Here is a 5,021-nt window from a genome sequence, read left to right as displayed (position 1 = left end):
AGAGCTCATCGGGGCACTGGGACAGAAGTCTGCCCACTTCAGGAGTCTGCAGAGAAGTCATGTGTCAGAAACCACAGCCCATGCCAGGAAAAGCCTGGCATGCACTGAGGGTGGGCTGGCCCAGTCTCCACTTCCAATGCCCTGTCCTCTGCCTGTCTGCTCCTAAGTTTAATTGCTCAACCTCCCTTGCAGCAGGGTGAGGCCACGGAGCACAGAGGTACTCTTAGATGTGTGTGCTGGGCTGCCTGCTCCCTTCCCAGCCTTTTCCTGCTTGGACCATGGGCCTGAGATGCCAAGTGCCAGGGTGCACTACACTCTGAGTATAGGCAGAGAGACGGGTGCTGTGGCATAGTGAGCTAAGCTGCTACCTGCAGTGCTAGCATCACATTGGGGTACGGGCTCTAGTCCCGGCTGCTTCACTTCCAATCAAGCTCTCTGGTAGTGTGCCTGGAAAAGCACTGAAGGATAGTCGAAGTGTTTTAATCCCTGCAACCCACATTGGAGGCCTTGAAGAAGCTTCTGGCTCCTGGCTTCTTGCTTCGACCTGGCCTGGCTCTGGTCATTGCAGCCATTTAGGCAGTGAACCAGTGATGGAAGTTCTTTCTGTCTCTCTCTCTCTCCCTCTCTCTAATTCTGCCTTTCAAATAAACAATATTTCGAAAAGAATCACGGGCCCGGTGGCGTGGCCTAGTGGCTAAAGTCCTTGCCTTGAACGCACCGGGATCCCATATGGGTGCCGGTTCTGGTCTCGGCAGCTCCACTTCCCATCCAGCTCCCTGCTTGTGGGCTGGGAAAGCAGTCGAGGATGGCCCAAAGCTTTGGGAACCTGCACCTGCTTGTGAGACCTGGAGGAGGTTCCTGGTTCCCGGCTTCGGATCGGCGCAGCACCGGCCGTTGAGGCTCACTTGGGGAGTGAATCATCGGATGGAAGATCTTCCTCTCTGTCTCTCCTCCTCTCTGTATATCTGACTTTATAATAAAAATAAATAAATCTTAAAAAAAAAAAAAGAATCCAGATTCCTGATGGCAGGACCAAGCACTGGCAGAGGTCCAAGCCACTATCCTCTGGACTTCTGGTCCTCTGGGAAGAGGAGCCCCATCCTGGTTTTGGTTTAAGCCTCTAGGCTTGGCACTTGTGTTATATGCTCTAGGCTGTCACCTGCCTGTCCCCATTCTCTGTTGGATTCCCTTTTCCTATGTAAAGTTTTATTTATTATCTGAAAGTCAGAGGGACAGAAAGAAAAGAAGAGAGAGAGAGAGCGCAAGAGAAAGACATCTTCGATGTGCTGGTTCACTCTTCAAATGGCCATCAGCCTGAAGCCAGGGTCCTAGAATTCCATCTGGGTCTCCTGTGTGGGTAGCAGAGATCCAAGCACTTGGACCATCTACTGCTGCATTCCCAGGCATATCAGCAGCGAGTAGCTCAGCCATGACTTGAACTAGAGCTCCGATATGGGATACCAAAGTGGCAGGTGGTGGCTTAACACTCCGTGCCACAGCACCTGTCCCTTGCTCAGATTCTGAGTGTCACATACAGTTTTTTTTTCCTGCACGTCTGGGATTAGAGTGACAGGATTGGATTAATTCTACACTGATTCATGATAGGAATTCGTCCAGCAAGGATCATCTATGGAACATCTCCCGGCCAACACAGATGACGCTGATGGTGAAGGGCGTGCCAGGGAGGATGCCAGTGGCATGACCAAGGGGCCATCCCCTGCCAATCACCTGGTGCCCGTTGTTTGTTGACAAGGTCTACGGGCCAGGGGCCTTGCAGGGGTAAACCCCTGAGATGGACGTGGGAACTCTCCGCTCACCAGTCTCCTTGTTTATCTTTCTTCTTGGCCCATCCCTGACGGGATTTGTCTGTTTGTTTCAAGATTCTGGGCTGGCCATGCAGACGAGCCCACAAGGGTTGTAGCAGGGAGCTGAGCTCACACTGTTGGAATCAAATCCAGCAGGTTTCGGGTCTCAGCTGTGCCACCCTTAGCCTGTGGCTGTTGGCAGATCAGTTGGCCTGTCCTGTGTCTAAGAAAGTGGGACAGGAAGAGAATCCACCTCCTGGGGCTGTGAGATGTAAGGGGTTCAGGGGGCTGCTGCTTCTCCTCACGCCCTTCCCTGGGACCCGGAGAGCTCCTGGAGCCTCAGTTTCCCTGCCGCATGGTGAGGCTCCTGATGCCTTCCTCTTGGCATTGCTGTGAGGGCTTCCATGTGGAGGGGATGTCCAACAGCTGTTCCTGTCTCTTCTCGGTGTCGCCACCCCTCTACCGTATCCTCCTAACCAGCACCCTCCCAGGGCACCCCTGCTTCCTACATGAGGCAACTGGGTCTTGACACCTGAACCTTGCTAGCAAGCTGTCCTCCATGTTGGGCCCTGAGTTTTTCTCTGTGAATGCAGGTAACAGGCGCAACTTCATGGAGAAAACGGCACAAAAGAGTGCCTGCCAGTTGCAGGCACACACTAAATATTTAAGAAAAGTTAGGGTTATCAGTTGGATAATCCTCTGCCTACAAGTGCCGGCATCCTTTATGGACACTGGTTTGTGTCCTGGATGCTCTATTTCCCATAAAGGTCCTTGCTTATGGCCCGGGTGTACAACAGAGGGTGGCCCAAGGCCTTGGGACCCTGTACCCATGTGGGAGGCTCCTGGCTCCTGGCTTTGCATCAGCTCAGATCTGGCCATTGTGCAGCATTTGGGGAGTGAACTAGCAGATGGAAGATTTTTTTCTTTCTGTGTCTCCTCTCTATAAATCTGCTTTTCCAATAAAAATATATTTTTAAAAGAAACGTTAGCCATTACTGTTGTTACCCTGGTGCTCAATGGGATGGGCTAGGAGGAAGGGAACTTCTCATGGACATCTCCTGCTCAGGTAGGGAGTGGTCAGGAGGGCTGGTCAAGAAGTAACCCTGGGCTCCCCCTGCAGGCTCAGGAGGCCTCGGAATACCTGGTGTCAGCCACACACTCATTCCTGCTAGAGTGGAATCTTGAGTCCCATGTTACAGATGGGAAAACTGAGGCCCACCAAGGTGTTTGATTGATTTATTTATTTTTAGCTGCTTCAGGTCACCCCAGGAGCTGGGAGGCTGGGATTGGCAGAGAAGTTGGGCTCATTCCTGCCTGGCTGGGAAGTGCTTGCAGAGGTGGGGCTGGGTGGGGCTGGGAGTGATTCAGCTCTGGGGTGTCAGAGGAGGGTGGGGCCCAGCCAGGACGAGACCTGTCCAGGGGCCCTCAACTCTGGGCTCTGGCTTGGTGGTGGAGGAGGGTGCGGGGAGGAGCGAGTGGCAAGAATGCGTGTGAAGGTGTGTGGGGGTGAGGGCTGGTATAGAGAGAGGGATCATTTGGATAGGGAAGTGGGAAGGGTCTTTGCTGCCAATGCTGAGAGGGGCTCAGAGCTGAGAGGAGCTGGACCTGCAGGTGTCTGGAGGATGCTGGACAGTGGACAGGCAGGGAAACTGAGGCAGCATGTTCCTTTGGGTGACAGTCTCTGTGATGAGGCTCCCCGGGATCTCCGCTCACTCATGAAATGCTTTTTTTTCCCCCATGCACGTGGTTGTTCATTCACCCTCTTACTCAAGCAATGGACATCCACCTGCCCGACTGTGGGGAACACCACACTCCCGGCCCAGCAGGAGGGAGGCTGGGACGGAGCTGTGCAGGGTGTCACTGTCGGGGGTCAGGGAGGGAACAGGAGCTTCCTGTAGACAACAGGCAGAGGGGGCATGCTTCCTGGGACCCTGGAGTGGGCCTGGTGCGGTGAGTGGATCTTGCAGCATCCTGAGAGCTAGCAAGTACTCACACCTAGAGCTGGGCTCTAGGGGAGGAGAAGGGACGGCAGCTGCTGGGCTGGGATGAGGGCCGGCCTGGACCTCACACAGTGTCTGCGGCTGGAGCTCCTCCCCCTGGGGTGGAGCCTGTTCAGCGGGTCCAGGTGCATACTCCACCTGTAGCCAACATTATCACCTCCACCTGGCCTCGGTGCCAATCTCCTCCCTTCCCATGATTCCAGTGCCACCATTCTTCGGTCAGCCTCTGCGTCCACTCCTCCCTCCTGGTCAGGCTCTGCTGACCCCTAGAGACCGTCCACTCCCCTGGCCTTAGGTTATGCTGTGTCCACCTGGAGCTCTGCAGACCTGTTCCTAGTCCCCCTGGGCCCCAGCCATCATGGGCCTGCCCTGGCTTGCTCTGTCTGTGTAGGGAAGCTGGCTTTTGCCCCAGTGGAGCATGGGAACTGCTGGTGGCAGGGGGAGGGGCTCCCTGGCAGGTGTCTGCCACCTGGCCTGTCTCTCTCTGTGTGCCTGGGGATGCCTGAGAGCTGGCACAAAGCCCTTAGAGCCCTCCTGCCAGGCTTTCCCACGATCCAGACCAGGCCCACTGCCTGTGATGTCAGCGTCCCATATGCCTACCCATAGTGCTCCCTGCTAATGCACCTGGGAAAGCAGCAGGAGACAGTCCGGTCCCTGGGCCTCTGTCATCCATGTGTGAGATCCAGGTGACGCTCCCAGCTCTTGGCTTCAGCCTGGCCCTGTCTTTGTCATTGTGGCCACTTGAGGGGAATGAATCAGCAGTTGGGAGATCTCACTTTCTCTCTCTCTCCCTTCTATGTAATTCTGACTTTCAAATTAAAAAAAAAAAATCAAAAAAAAAAAAAAAAAAAAAAAAGAAGAAAGAAAGAGCAAAGGAGGAGCTGAGGCTTGGGTTCTGTAAGGTCGCTGGTGGGTTCCGTATCTGCTTGGAGCATCCTCCCCCTAGGCTGGCCTCTGTAGCAGCAGCCAAGCACCTGCGTGTGCCAGGTGCATCACCTCCGAGGCGGCTGTTGTCCTCATGTCCATGTTTCCCACATGCCAAAGGGAAGCGTTTCTGGCACCTGCAGCCTCTCTGGCAAAAACTTGCTTTAGTGGCCGTCGGAGGGACAACTCATGAACCAGCTTGGCTGCTGTGCGGGAGCAGAGGAAGTGAGCCTGCGGCGAGGTGACAGCTGGAGGGAGGGGCGTGGGTGGAGCCCTGGGATGGGTGGGGAGG

Source organism: Ochotona princeps, chromosome 14, assembly GCF_030435755.1.
Source record: "Ochotona princeps isolate mOchPri1 chromosome 14, mOchPri1.hap1, whole genome shotgun sequence".
NCBI classification, from domain to species: domain Eukaryota; kingdom Metazoa; phylum Chordata; class Mammalia; order Lagomorpha; family Ochotonidae; genus Ochotona; species Ochotona princeps.
Note: the sequence above shows the minus strand (reverse complement) of the source record.